Genomic DNA, 16,595 nt, shown 5'->3' on the forward strand with positions numbered 1-16,595 from the left:
CCACGCCGGATCTGCTCCGAATCCCCCCCCCCCCCCACCGGAGCAGCCCCTCGTTGGCCCCGCGCCGGAGCCGCACCGTGGCCGCACCACCGATGCTGCCTCGCCCCGCCCCGGCTTCTCCTCGCCGGATCTGCCGGCCTCCTTCTCCACCAACTCGACACCGACGCCCCTCCCTCTGCCGCATCTTCATCGAGCCGCATCTTCCTCTACACGTGGGTGAGAACACCCCCTTCCTTCCTTCCCCCTCTTCGGTGACTTCTGCCTCGCCCCGGCACCATTTTCCCTCCTGCTTGCGAAAAGGAGGAGGAGTTAGCTCCTGTAAGTTGAGAGAGAGAGAGAGGAAAGAACAAAGAAAAAAAAAGAAACATGTATGTATTTATGTATAAGCATGTATGTATGTATATATGTATATGTGTGTAAATATGTGTGTATGTATATGTGTGAATGTAAGTATAAAAATGTGCATATGGGTGCAGGTGTGTGTTTTTGTGTACATGAGTGTGTGTGTGTGTTGTGTGTGTGCTGTGGCCGATGGGCCACTTACACGTGGGACCATCCCTATAAAATGTTTGAAAAATTTATAATATAAATAATTAATTAATTAATTAGTTAAAGTAATTAATTAATTAATTAATTAGGTAATTATATATGATTATGAGTAATTAGAATAACTAAGTAAATATATTAATTAGATAATTAAATTATCCTAAACCCAGTATGACAAGTGGGTCCCGTCCCCTTTTAATTAATTGGATTAATATTTAGTTAACCTTAATAATAAATGTGCCTATGACAACGGGGGGCCACTGGTCAGTTTGACGAGTCAAACCATGTTGACTCCTGATGTCAAAATTGTATTTAATTGAAATATTTTAATCTGTTTTAATTTCGGAATATTGATTAAATCTTTGAAAATTAATATAAAATAATCCGTAGCTCACATGAAAATATTTTGAGCATGAAAGTTGATCAAATGAACGAGACGAACTCGGATACGCGGTCCATTCGTCTCTCACGCGTCCCTAGCATAGCAAACGAGGAACTTTTCCACCGTTTTTTGTGTGGCCTGTAGTAGCGAGAGACCCAGGAAATATCGTCAGATATTCTTCCGACCCGTCTATGACGGATAGCACTGCGTTAGCTCATGCCTAACCCTGCTTTGACATGTCATACTTAGTGTTTGCATCGGTGTTATATTTATTGTTTCTTCCCCCCTCTTCTTATCGATAGACCCCGAGACTGACGTGGCTACCGGGTACGACTACCCTCCTGACGACCAGCCCTTTGCCGCAGAGCAACAAGGCAAGCCAACCCCCTTGATTATCCCTATATCGCTTATTCTTTCTCCCTCATGCTTGCATTAGAATTTTGCTACTGTTGTAGTTAGCTCCTATATCTGATGCATAGCATGTTTTTGATGAACTGCTACTTTAAGTACCACACCTATAAACTATTTAGTATAGGTGGAGCAGACATCCCCTCTGACCCCTTAGTCGAGTTGCCCCGCTTTATTGTCGAGTCTCGATCCCTGATCGACGAGCCAAGACCCGACACAACACTTACACACCCCTTAGTTGTACGATGCTGCAGAACTACTATCGGGTACCGAGGGTGACACCTCGCGAAGTACTCATGATGATATCTCTGTAGGGCAGCTAGTCGGTCGTGGTTGTCGGGGGTGAGTCCTCCTTCACCATTCCCGATGATAACTCTCTCGTGCAACCCCTCAAGTGTGTGACCCTCGAGGGTGATTCTTCTAAGTCCACCTTGACGATTACATCGTTCGGAATCCAACAAGGGTGATACCTCGGATCCCCCTGATGTTACAACCACACAGTTACTTGACCATGTTACTCGGAACATTGATGAATAAATGTTAGGCAGGTGGATTCCCGCATGGATGTGTCAATGAGTTAATTAAAATGTTAATGGATTTGGGTATTAGATCTGGGTTGGTAGGAGACTTTATCGCACTAACCGGCTACGCGGGAGAAGTTATGGGTACCCAGCGTCGTGGTATCATCTGAAGCTCTTCACACGTCAGCAATGGAGCGGTGCGTGCCCGAGTGGTCCCGATATGCCTCGCACTTGTAATAAGTGGTGCTAGGACTGACATCGGCTGCCCTCGCAATGTGCAAGAGTGCAAAGGGTGATGGGCCCATGACCCCTGCGCGCTCAGGATTTAGACCGGTGGGCTGGCCTCTGTGTTGAGTCTAGGTGGGGCTGCGATGTGTCGATATTCTGAGGTCGGGCATGAGCCAGAAAAGTGTGTCCGTCCAGAGTGTTATCGAGCGTGACGGGAAACTTGGTGCACCCTTACAGGGATGGAAATTAACTATTCGGACAGTCATGTGCACGGTTACAGAACGACTTGGAGTTGTGCCCTGATCTTATACAACTACAACTGTTACTTAACTAGAATAGTTGCTCCAGGATTGCTTCCTCGCAGGGAGTCGAGGGAGAATCTCTAGGCCTGACCACATATTAATTATTGTTGCAACAATATGACTATTAATTGTGTTACCTGTTCTACTCTCGTCTATTGCTGCAAGACCCCTGAAGATGCTAGTCTTCTATAGGACTTGGCCTTCTCTCTCCATTCTTGCATTGCTGCAGTGAGTCCGCATATAAACCCTTTTTATGATACTGATGCATTCTTAGCATAGTTCTGATCTCAGTCTTGCGAGTACTTTGGATGAGTACTCACCATTGATTTGCTCCCCCTTTGTCCCCTTGATCCATTGTTGCGACCAGATGATGGAGCCCAGGAGCTGGAGTATCCTGTCGACGACGACTTCTACCCCGACGGTGCCTACTACTATGTGGAGGCCGCTGAAGACCAGGAATAGTTAGGAGGCTCCCAGGCAGGAGGCCTCACCTCGTTCGATCGTTGTATCTTTTGTGCTATCCTTCTCTAAGGCACCCCCATGTGTACTGTCTGTACTCAGATATTTGTTGCTTCCGCTGACTCGTGTGTTTATCGAGCTTCTCTATTCTAGCCCTCGAGGCCCTGGCTTGTAATATGAAGCTTGTAAGTTTTATTTGTGTCTAGAGTTGTGTTGTGATATCTGCCCGTGAGTCCTTGAGCTTGGTCGTACGCATTTGTGTGTATGATTAGCGTACGATCAAATCGAGGGCGTCACAAGTTGGTATCAGAGCCGACTGCCTGTAGGTAGCCCCCTTTCCAACTCCTTCGTCGAAGTTGAGTCTAGTACTTGAAAAACTTACTAACTTTGATGTTGTGGCTTACGGGCCCACATCTCAATTGGGTGGTATTAGGATCTTTTACTCCTTTTCTATACTATGGGTTCTGATCTCTCTTCTCTTTCGGGTTAAAGGTTTACTAACTCTAACTCTAGGTTCTTGTAACTATTTCCTCCCGGAGAGCCCCTCATCCCACATGATGACTTGATTCGTTAGAAAACTCCGAAGATACTCTCCGATGTTCTCTCGAGAGCTAATGCTCATTGCTTCTGCGATTTCCCTTCCTCCGTCAACCGCTATGGATGACGACATAGAAATGTCGTTCATACTTTCTTTTCCAACTGCTCTTGTCTTACAAGATGCAATGAATTATCTTATCGGGGATTCGTCCATCATGAATTGTCATGGGTTTCACAAGTCCCTCAAATTTCTATTCGATCTGCCGAGATCCTCAATAGCTTATTGCTCTTGACCTTTCTCACCTGCTTGCATTGTGGTTAAATCCATAAGTCTAGCAACATTCGTTAAACTCTTTTGTGATTTCCTGTGATCTTATTGATTCTACCTTTGTGTGAATGCACACAATCATCTGTTGATACTCATAAATTATCTTTCCGGCTCAGTCGTCCTTCCAGATAGAGCTCGTTCTCGACAAATCAACTTTGGTTGGTTGTCCATCTAAGTCCATTCAACTTACTTGTATTTGATCAGAGCATCTGATTTTGATACACAACCGAGAAATCATAAATTCCTTTGGTATTTAAGTATCGATATTTTTCAGATGTTCTATAATCCGATGCCTTGCATTTTACCTCCCTCTGGTTGAGTATCGACGCTCACATGAGGTCCTTTGTGGACTGTCAAACCCATTGTTGGGTTATTATCCGACATCATCCTTTGCTTTCAAAAATTCTTGTGATATGCTTCCCCTGACACATGATGTCATTGGTAAATTGTGTTTTCTCCCTCTGAAAAATCGTATCATGTACTTTTGTCGGCCATGCTCTATTGTCAAGCATGTGTTAATTACTCTTGAAGTTTGTGGTATATGTTCCTAAGATGCCCCGATGGGTTGAACCTATGCCTTCCTAAAACAATATGATCCGATGAGTTATCATGAGTATTACTCTTCTGGTGTTTTGCTGAATATTCTTTCAAAGCTACAACCTGATCAAAGGCAAGGAGTAAATGGCAGGTGGTGCATTGATGAAGTGGGAGTCGACCTTGAACTTTGTGTTCATGCCCATGGAAACGACGTTGATCCTATCAGAGAAACTTCTCGTATCAATAATCATTCATTGTATGATTTGATCATTTTGTGGTTTAATCTTGTATCGTGATTGGGTACTTTGCAACCGTGGTTCCGACCATGATTGTTCTTCTTTGATCCCATATGTAGATAAGTTAAAGTGCCTGTCTTCCACAGATCAATACATTAGTCTAACCTCTACTCGGATCTACCTCTGAGTATTGTCCCTGGTATCTCGACAATATCACGAAGCTGCATAACTTCTTATGAGCTCTTCATCAACTATGATATTTTTTATTAGTTCCCGTTTTCCTCGTTTTTGAGTTATTGGACACTCAAGGATACCGATCACTGAATCGAGTACGAATTGTGATCCAACAACTCTTAGAAATCTTCTTTGCTTACGAGTTTGTCCTCGATCATGTCACTCCAAGCTGTTAAGCTACATCATCATCGTCATGTTGGAGCTTGACCATGCTATCTACGTCCTCCATCTCTGGAACACATTTCCAACTGTGTGTTAAGCTCACAGCGAGCTTTCCACATCATATTGGTTGTTTTGAAAGGCAGTTTTGATTCTGAGCTACCAGTCTAACTGTGCTTCCGACAACCTTTAGCTTCACCATTCCTTTGCTTGATGTCGTCGCTGATCGATTACATCTTCATGAAACTTCTCGACAAATGTGTCATGATCATCATCAGCATTCTGAGCTCTTGCAGGGTATCAATCGAATGCATGTTCAGAAATACAATCACTTCCCCTCGATGAATTGTATTATCATCGACATCCTTGTTGCCTTCCCTCGAACACAAACTTGATCACATTTTGTGTTGTCCCTTGATTTCCTTGCTATACAGCTTATGTTAATTTCTCCCTTGGAGTATTACCATCTTTTATGTCAAGAATGTTGTGAGGATTGTTGCACCTCTTAAAGAATACTTGATATAGTTATACTTCTCGCCATCATCATTCATTTCTTGGTCACCGTGTTGCTTCTAACCGGTATATTGATACGTCTCCAACGTATCTATAATTTTTGATTGTTCCATGCTATTATATTATCAACTTGGGATGTCTTATATGCATTTATATGCCATTTTATATCATTTTTGGGACTAACCTATTAACTCAGTGCCTGGTGCCAGTTTCTGTTTTTTCCGTGTTTTTGACCTTTTTCAGAAAAGAATATTAAATGGAGTCCAAACAGAATAAAAACTTGCGTGATGATTTTTTCCATAAACGAATATACCGAGAAGACTTGAGAACCAAGGCAGGAGGTCTTGTGGGAGGCCAACGAGCCCCCTAGATGCACCCTAGGGGGGCGCGCCTAGCAGGCTCGTGGGCCCCCCTGCCTCCTTTGCCCTACCTCTTTTGCCTGTAAATTCCTAAAAATCCCAAAAGCTCAAGAGATAGCCACGAAAATACTTTTCCGCCGCCGCAAGCGTCTGTCTCCGCGAGATCCCATCTGCGGACCGTTGTGGTGCCCTGTCGGAGGGGGATTCGGACACGGAGGGCTTATTCATCAATAACATTGCCTCTCCAATGATGCGTGGGTAGTTCACCACAAACCTTCGGGTCCATAGCTAGTAGCTAGATGGCTTCTTCTCTCTCTGGGATCTTCAATACAAAGTTCTCCATGATCTTCATAGAGATCTATCCGATGTAACTTTCTTTTGCGGTGTGTTTGTCGAGATCCGATGAATTGTGGATTTATGATTAGATTATCTATGAATATTATTTGAGTCTTCTCTGATTTCTTATATGCATGATTTCGTATCCTTGTAATTCTCTTCGAGTTATGGGTTTCGTTTGGCCAACTTGATCTGTAATTCTTGCAATGGTAGAAGTGCTTGGTTTTGGATTCATACCGTGCGGTGTCCTCACCGAGTGACAGAAAGGGTAGCGAGGCACGCATCATGTTGTTGCCATAAAGGGTAAAAAGATGGGGTTTATGTCATATTGCATTAATTTATCCCTCTACATCATGCCATCTTGCTTAAGGCGTTACTCCGTTTGTTATGAACTTAATACACTAGATGCATGCTGCATAGCGGTCGATGTGTGGAGTAATAGTAGTAGATGCAGATAGTATCGGTCTACTTGTCTCGGACGTTATGCCTATATGTATGATCATTGCCTTAGCTATCGTCATGACTTAGCGCGATTCTATCAATTGCTCGACAGTAATTCGTTCACCCACCGTAATACTTGCTATCATGAGAGAAGCCTCTAGTGAACACTATGGCCCCCGGGTCTATTTTACACATTATATTCAGATCTACCAAAAATACTGTTGGGGAACGTCGCATGGGAAACAAAAAATTTCCTACGCGCACGAAGACCTATCATGGTGATGTCCATCTACGAGAGGGGATGAGTGATCTACGTACCCTTGTAGATCGTACAGCAGAAGCGATTAGAGATCGCGGTTGATGTAGTGGAACGTCCTCACGTCCCTCGATCCGCCCCGTGAACAATCCCGCGATCAGTCCCACGATCTAGTACCGAACGGACGGCACCTCCGCGTTCAGCACACGTACAGCTCGACGATGATCTCGGCCTTCTTGATCCAGCAAGAGAGACGGAGAGGTAGAAGAGTTCTCCGGCAGCATGACGGTGCTCCGGAGGTTGGTGATGATCTCGTCTCAGCAGGCCTCCGCCCGAGCTCCGCAGAAACGCGATCTAGAGGAAAAACTATGGAGGTATGTGGTCGGGCAGCCGTGAGAAAGTCGTCTCAAATCTGCCCTAAAAGCCCCATATATATAAGAGGAGGGAGGGGGACCTTGCCTTGGGGTCCAAGGGATCCCCAAGGGGTCGGCCGAGCCAGGGGGGAGGACTCTCCCCCCCCAAACCGAGTCCTACTTGGTTTGGTGGGAGGGAGTCCTTCCCCCTTCCCACTTCCCCCTTTTTTTTTCTTCTTTCCTTTGATTTTTCTATCTTGGCGCATAGGGGATTGGTCGGCTGTCCCACCAGCCCACTAAGGGCTGGTGTGACCCCCCCAAATACCTATGGGCTTCCCCGGAGTGGGTTGCCCCCCTCCGGTGAACTCCCGGAACCCATTCGTCATTCCCGGTACATTCCCGGTAACTTCGAAAAACTTTCCGGTAATCAAATGAGGTCATCCTATATATCAATCTTCGTTTCCGGACTATTCCGGAAACCCTCGTGACGTCCGTGATCTCATCCGGGACTCCGAACAACATTCGGTAACCAACCATATAACTCAAATACGCATAAAACAACGTCGAACCTTAAGTGTGCAGACCCTGCGGGTTCGAGAACTATGTAGACATGACCCGAGAGACTCCTCGGTCAATATCCAATAGCGGGACCTGGATGCCCATATTGGATCCTACATATTCTACGAAGATCTTATCGTTTGAACCTCAGTGCCAAGGATTCGTATAATCCCGTATGTCATTCCCTTTGTCCTTCGGTATGTTACTTGCCCGAGATTCGATCGTCAGTATCCGCATACCTATTTCAATCTCGTTTACCGGTAAGTCTCTTTACTCGTTCCGTAATACAAGATCCCGCAACTTACACTAAGTTACATTGCTTGCAAGGCTTGTGTGTGATGTTGTATTACCGAGTGGGCCCCGAGATACCTCTCCGTCACACGGAGTGACAAATCCCAGTCTTGATCCATACTAACTCAACTAACACCTTCGGAGATACCTGTAGAGCATCTTTATAGTCACCCAGTTACGTTGCGACGTTTGATACACACAAAGCATTCCTCCGGTGTCAGTGAGTTATATGATCTCATGGTCATAGGAATAAATACTTGACACGCAGAAAACAGTAGCAACAAAATGACACGATCAACATGCTATGTCTATTAGTTTGGGTCTTAGTCCATCACGTGATTCTCCTAATGACGTGATCCAGTTATTAAGCAACAACACCTTGTTCATAATCAGAAGACACTGATTATCATCGATCAACTGACTAGCCAACTAGAGGCATGCTAGGGACGGTGTTTTGTCTATGTATCCACACATGTAAATGAGTCTTCATTCAATACAATTATAGCATGGATAATAAACTATTATCTTGATACAGGAATTATAATAATAACTATACATTTATTATTGCCTCTAGGGCATAATTCCAACAGTCTCCCACTTGCACTAGAGTCAATAATCTAGCCCTCACATCACCATGTGAATTACATTGTAATAAATCTAACACCCATACAGTTCTGGTGTCGATCATGTTTTGGCCGTGGAAGAGGTTTAGTCAGCGGGTCTGCTACATTCAGATCCGTGTGCACTTTGCATATATTTACGTCCTCCTCCTCGACGTAGTCGCGGATGAGGTTGAAGCGTCGTTTGATGTGTCTGGTCTTCTTGTGAAACCTTGGTTCCTTTGCTAAGGCAATGGCACCAGTGTTGTCACAGAACAAGGTTATTGGATCCAGTGCACTTGGCACCACTCCAAGATCCGTCATGAACTGCTTCATCCAGACACCCTCCTTAGCCGCCTCCGAGGCAGCCATGTACTCCGCTTCACATGTAGAATCTGCTACGACGCTTTGCTTGGAACTGCACCAGCTTACTGCACCCCCATTAAGAATAAATACGTATCCGGTTTGCGACTTAGAGTTGTCCGGATCTGTGTCAAAGCTTGCATCGACGTAACCTTTTACGGCGAGCTCTTCGTCACCTCCATACACGAGAAACATCTCCTTAGTCCTTTTCAGGTACTTCAGGATATTCTTGACCGCCGTCCAGTGATCCACTCGTGGATTACTCTGGAACCTGCCTGCCATACTTATGGCCAGGCTAACATCTGGTCTAGTGCACAGCATCGCATACATGATAGAACCTATGGCTGAAGCATAGGGGACGGAGCGCATATGCTCTCTATCTTCATCAGTTGCTGGGCACTGAGTCTTACTCAATCTCGTACCTTGTAACACTGGCAAGAACCCTTTCTTGGACTGTTCCATTTTGAACCTCTTCAAAACTTTATCAAGGTATGTGCTTTGTGAAAGTCCTATCAGGCGTTTTGATCTATCCCTATAGATCTTAATGCCTAGAATGTAAGCAGCTTATCCTAGGTCCTTCATAGAGAAACTTTTATTCAAGTAACCTTTTATGCTATCCAAAAGCTCTACGTTGTTTCCAATCAGTAATATGTCATCCACATATAATATTAGAAACGCCACAGAGCTCCCACTCACTTTCTTGTAAATACAAGATTCTCCAACCACTTGTATAAACCCAAATGCTTTGATCACCTCATCAAAGCGTTTGTTCCAACTCCGAGATGCTTGCACCAGTCCATAAATGGATCGCTGGAGCTTGCACACTTTGTCAGCATTTTTAGGATCGACAAAACCTTCGGGTTGCATCATATACAACTCTTCCTTAAGGAAACCGTTAAGGAACGCCGTTTTGACATCCATCTGCCAGATTTCATAATCGAAAAATGCAGCTATTGCTAACATGATTCTGACGGACTTAAGCATCGCTACAGGAGAGAAAGTCTCATCGTAGTCAATTCCTGGAACTTGTGAAAAACCCTTTGCCACAAGTCGAGCTTTATAAACGGTCACATTACCGTCAGCGTCCGTCTTCTTCTTAAAGATCCATTTGTTCTGAATAGCCTTGCGGCCCTCAGGCAGCATCTCCAAAGTCCATACTTTGTTCTCATACATGGATCCTATCTCGGATTTCATGGCTTCTAGCCATTTGTTGGAATCTGGGCCCACCATTGCTTCTTCATAATTTGCAGGTTCATTGTTGTCTAACAACATGATTGATAAGACGGGATTACCGTACCACTCTGGAGCAGCCGTGATCTCGTCGACCTGCGTGGTTCAACAGAAACTTGAACTGGAGTTTCATGATCATCATCATTAACTTCCTCCTCAACCGGCGTTGCAATGACAGAGGTTTCCCCTTGCCCTGCGTCACCATCCAGAGGGATGAGAGGTTCGACAACCTCGTCAAGTTCTATCTTCCTCCCATTCAATTCTCTCGAGAGAAACTCCTTCTCGAGAAAAGTTCCGTTCTTAGCAACAAACACTTTGCCCTCGGATTTGAGATAGAAGGTGTACCCAACTGTCTCTTTTGGGTAACCTATGAAGACACACTTTTCCGCTTTGGGTTCCAGCTTTTCAGGCTGAAGCTTTTTGACATAAGCATCACATCCCCAAACTTTAAGAAACGACAACTTTGGCCTCTTGCCATACCATAGTTCGTATGGTGTCGTCTCAACGGATTTTGATGGTGCCCTATTTAAAGTGAATGCAGCTGTTTCTAATGCATAATCCCAAAATGATAACGGCAAATCAGTAAGAGACATCATAGATCGCACCATCTCTAACAAAGTACGATTACGACGTTCGGACACACCATTACGCTGTGGTGTTCCAGGCGGTGTTAACTGCGAAACAATTCCACATTGTCTTAAGTGAGTACCAAACTCGAAACTCAGATATTCACCCCCACGATCAGACCGTAGGAACTTGATCTTCTTGTTACGATGATTTTCCACTTCACTCTGAAATTGCTTGAACTTTTCAAATGTTTCAGACTTGTGCTTCATCAAGTAGACATAACCATATCTACTTAAATCGTCAGTGAAGGTGAGAAAATAACGATATCCGCCGCGTGCCTCCACGCTCATTGGACCACACACATCGGTATGTATGATTTCCAACAAGTCACTTGCACGCTCCATTGTTCCGGAGAACGGAGTCTTAGTCATCTTGCCCATGAGGCATGGTTCGCACGTGTCAAGTGAATCAAAGTCAAGTGACTCCAAAAGTCCATCAGCATGGAGTTTCTTCATGCGCTTTACACCAATATGACCCAAGCGGCAGTGCCACAAAAATATGGTGCTATCATTGTTTACTCTAACTCTTTTGGTCTCAATGTTATGTATATGCGTATCTCTATCAAGATTCAATATGAACAATCCTCTCACATTCGGTGCATGACCATAAAAGATGTTACTCATAGAAATAGAACAACCATTATTCTCAGACTTAAAAGAGTAACCGTCTCGCAATAAACAAGATCCAGATATAATGTTCATGCTCAACGCAGGCACTAAATAACAATGATTTAAGTTCATCACTAATCCCGATGGTAGTTGAAGTGACACTGTGCCGACGGCGATTGCATCAACCTTGGAACCGTTTCCTACGCGCATCGTCACTTCGTCTTTCGCCAGCCTTCGTCTATTCCGCAGTTCCTGCTTCGAGTTGCAAATGTGAGCAACAGAACCGGTATCGAATACCCAGGCACTACTACGAGAGCCGGTTAAGTACACATCAATAACATGTATATCAAATATACCTGATTTTTCTTTGCCCGCCTTCTTATCTGCCAGATACTTGGGGCAATTGCGCTTCCAGTGACCCATACCCTTGCAATAGAAGCACTCTGTTTCAGGCTTAGGTCCAGCCTTGGGTTTCTTCGGCGGATTGGCAACAGGCTTGCCGCTCTTCTTCGAATTGCCCTTCTTGTCTTTGTCGTTTCTCTTGAAACTAGTGGTCTTGCTCACCATCAACACTTGATGCTCTTTACGGAGTTCAGACTCTGCGACTTTCAGCATCGCAAACAACTCGCCGGGAGACTTGTTCATCCCTTGCATGTTGTAGTTCAACACAAAGCCTTTATAGCATGGCGGCAGTGATTGGAGGATTCTGTCAGTGATAGCTTCTTGCGGGAGTTCAATCCCCAGTTCAGCTAGACGGTTTGAGTACCCAGACATTTTGAGCACATGTTCACTGACAAACGAGTTTTCCTCCATCTTGCAAGCATAGAATTTATCGGAGGTCTCATACCTCTCGATCCGGTCGTTCTTCTGAAAGATGAACTTCAACTACTGGAACATCTCAAATGCTCCATGACGCTCAAAGCGACGTTGAAGTCCCGGTTCTAAGCCATACAAGACTGCACATTGAACTATTGAGTAGTCCTCCTTACGCGCTAACCAAGCGTTCTTAACATCCTGATCAGCCGTAGCGGGTGGTTCATCTCCTAGCGCAGCATTAAGGACATAATCCTTCTTTCCAGCTTGTAAGATTAGCTTAAGATTACGAGCCCAGTCTACAAAGTTGCTTCCATCATCTTTCAACTTAGCTTTCTCTAGGAACGTATTAAAATTGAGGATGACACTTGCGTGAGCCATGATCTACAACACAAATATATTCAAAGTGGACTTAGACTATGTTCAAGATAATTAGAGTTCAACTTAATCAAATTACATGCTAAACTCCCACTCAAAAGGTACATCTCTCTAGTCATTTGAGTGGTTCATGATCCACCTACACTATCCCAAGTCCGATCATCACGTGAGTCGGGAGTAGTTTCAGTGGTAAGCATCCCTATGCTAATCATATCATCTATATGATTCATGATCGACCTTTCGGTCTCATGTGTTCCGAGGCCATGTCTGCACATGCTAGGCTCGTCAAGCTTAACCCGAGTGTTCCGCGTGCGCAACTGTTTTGCACCCGTTGTATGTGAACGTTGAGTCTATCACACCCGATCATCACGTGGTGTCTCGAAACGACGAACTGTAGCAACGGTGCACAGTCGGGGAGAACACAATTTCGTGTTGAAATTTTAGTGAGAGATCACCTCATAATGCTACCGTCGTTCTAAGCAAAATAAGGTGCATAAAAGGATTAACATCACATGCAATTCATAAGTGACATGATATGGCCATCATCACGTGCTTCTTGATCTCCATCACCAAAGCACCGGCACGATCTTCTTGTCACCGGCGCCACACCATGATCTCCATCAACGTGTCGCCATCGGGGCTGTCGTGCTACTTATGCTATCACTACTAAAGCTACATCCTAGCAAAATAGTAAACGCATCTGCAAGCACATATGTTAGTATAAAGACAACCCTATGGCTCCTGCCGGTTGTCGTACCATCGACGTGCAAGTCGATATTTCTATTACAACATGATCATCTCATACATCAAATATATCACATCACATCATTGGCCATATCACATCACAATCATACCCTGCAAAAACAAGTTAGACGTCCTCTAATTTTGTTGTTGCGTGTTTTACGTGGTGACCAAGGGTATCTAGTAGGATCGCATCTTACTTACGCAAACACCACAACGGAGATATATGAGTTGCTATTTAACCTCATCCAAGGACCTCCTCGGTCAAATCCGATTCAACTAAAGTTGGAGAAACCGTCACTTGCCAGTCATCTTTGAGCAAAGGGGGTTACTCGTAACGATGAAACCAGTCTCTCGTAAGCGTACGAGTAATGTCGGTCCAAGCCGCTTCAATCCAACAATACCGCGGAATCAAGAAAAGACTAAGGAGGGCAGCAAAACGCACATCACCGCCCACAAAACCTTTTGTGTTCTACTCGAGAAGACATCTACGCATGAACCTAGCTCATGATGCCACTGTTGGGGAACGTCGCATGGGAAACAAAAAATTTCCTACGCGCACGAAGACCTATCATGGTGATGTCCATCTACGAGAGGGGATAAGTGATCTACGTACCCTTGTAGATCGTACAGCAGAAGCGATTAGAGATCGCGGTTGATGTAGTGGAACGTCCTCACGTCCCTCGATCCGCCCCGCGAACAATCCCGCGATCAGTCCCACGATCTAGTACCGAACGGACGACACCTCCGCGTTCAGCACACGTACAGCTCGACGATGATCTCGGCCTTCTTGATCCAGCAAGAGAGACGGAGAGGTAGAAGAGTTCTCCGGCAGCATGACGGCGCTCCGGAGGTTGGTGATGATCTCGTCTCAGCAGGGCTCCGCCCGAGCTCCGCAGAAACGCGATCTAGAGGAAAAACTATGGAGGTATGTGGTCGGGCAGCCGTGAGAAAGTCGTCTCAAATCTGCCCTAAAAGCCCCATATATATAGGAGGAGGGAGGGGGACCTTGCCTTGGGGTCCAAGGGATCCCCAAGGGGTCGGCCGAGCCAGGGGGGAGGACTCTCCCCCCCCCCCCCAAACCGAGTCCTACTTGGTTTGGTGGGAGGGAGTCCTTCCCCCTTCCCACTTCCCCCTTTTTTTTTCTTCTTTCCTTTGATTTTTCTATCTTGGCGCATAGGGGATTGGTCGGCTGTCCCACCAGCCCACTAAGGGCTGGTGTGACCCCCCCAAATACCTATGGGCTTCCCCGGAGTGGGTTGCCCCCCTCCGGTGAACTCCCGGAACCCATTCGTCATTCCCGGTACATTCCCGGTAACTTCGAAAAACTTTCCGGTAATCAAATGAGGTCATCCTATATATCAATCTTCGTTTCCGGACTATTCCGGAAACCCTCGTGACGTCCGTGATCTCATCCGGGACTCCGAACAACATTCGGTAACCAACCATATAACTCAAATACGCATAAAACAACGTCGAACCTTAAGTGTGCAGACCCTGCGGGTTCGAGAACTATGTAGACATGACCCGAGAGACTCCTCGGTCAATATCCAATAGCGGGACCTGGATGCCCATATTGGATCCTACATATTCTACGAAGATCTTATCGTTTGAACCTCAGTGCCAAGGATTCGTATAATCCCGTATGTCATTCCCTTTGTCCTTCGGTATGTTACTTGCCCGAGATTCGATCGTCAGTATCCGCATACCTATTTCAATCTCGTTTACCGGTAAGTCTCTTTACTCGTTCCGTAATACAAGATCCCGCAACTTACACTAAGTTACATTGCTTGCAAGGCTTGTGTGTGATGTTGTATTACCGAGTGGGCCCCGAGATACCTCTCCGTCACACGGAGTGACAAATCCCAGTCTTGATCCATACTAACTCAACTAACACCTTCGGAGATACCTGTAGAGCATCTTTATAGTCACCCAGTTACGTTGCGACGTTTGATACACACAAAGCATTCCTCCGGTGTCAGTGAGTTATATGATCTCATGGTCATAGGAATAAATACTTGACACGCAGAAAACAGTAGCAACAAAATGACACGATCAACATGCTATGTCTATTAGTTTGGGTCTTAGTCCATCACGTGATTCTCCTAATGACGTGATCCAGTTATTAAGCAACAACACCTTGTTCATAATCAGAAGACACTGATTATCATCGATCAACTGACTAGCCAACTAGAGGCATGCTAGGGACGGTGTTTTGTCTATGTATCCACACATGTAAATGAGTCTTCATTCAATACAATTATAGCATGGATAATAAACTATTATCTTGATACAGGAATTATAATAATAACTATACATTTATTATTGCCTCTAGGGCATAATTCCAACAAATACCTTGTTGAACTTTTATTTCTTTTTACCTTTCATCACTATCAGATCTCACCTTGCAAGTAATCGTGAAGGGATTGACAACCCCTTTATCGCGTTGGGTGCAAGTTTGTTTGTTTTTGCGCAGGTTCATTGGTGCCTCATCTTGATACTCCTACTGGATTGATACCTTGGTTCTCAAACTGAGGGAAATACTTATTTCTACTTTGCTGCATCACCCTTTCCTCTTCAAGGGAAAACCAACGCAAGCTCAAGAAGTAGCAAGAAGAATTTCTGGCGCCGTTGCCGGGGAGTATTCAAGTGAAGCATATCTACCAAGTACCTATCGCAAACTCATCTCTTGCATTACATTATTTGCCTTTTGCCTCTCGTTTTTCCTCTACCCCACTTCTAAAACGATTTTCCGAAAATACCAAAAAGATTTTCCTTTTTATTCGCTATTCTTCCGTTCGCCTTTTTGTTGCTATGTTTGCTTGTGTTGCCATGTGCCTTCTATTTGCTTGCATCTTCGCTTGATAAAAATCTATTGATATGGATCCTCATCCACTTTCTAATCTTTTCAAAATACCAAATTATGATGAACAATCTGCTAGTGAGTTGAGTGCACTTGACTATCTCTATGGAGTTCTGTTTGAAAATCATGAATCTGAAAATTTTGATGAAGTGTTGAAAGAAGAAAATTATAAAGTGGTTCATGATATCTGCTTGAATGAAAAAAATGAGTGCCAGGTTGTTAGTATGAATTCTCTGGATATCTATAATGTAATGATATGCAAAACCACAAGCTTGGGGATGCTATGTTTGATGAAGATGATATTTTCTGTTTCCCAAGTTGTGGTGATGACCCTTATGCTATAATTGATCATGAAAATAATGCTTTGTGTGATAGTTATATTGTAATAT

The sequence above is a fragment of the Hordeum vulgare genome, chromosome 6H, assembly GCF_904849725.1.
Source record: "Hordeum vulgare subsp. vulgare chromosome 6H, MorexV3_pseudomolecules_assembly, whole genome shotgun sequence".
Lineage (NCBI taxonomy): Eukaryota > Viridiplantae > Streptophyta > Magnoliopsida > Poales > Poaceae > Hordeum > Hordeum vulgare.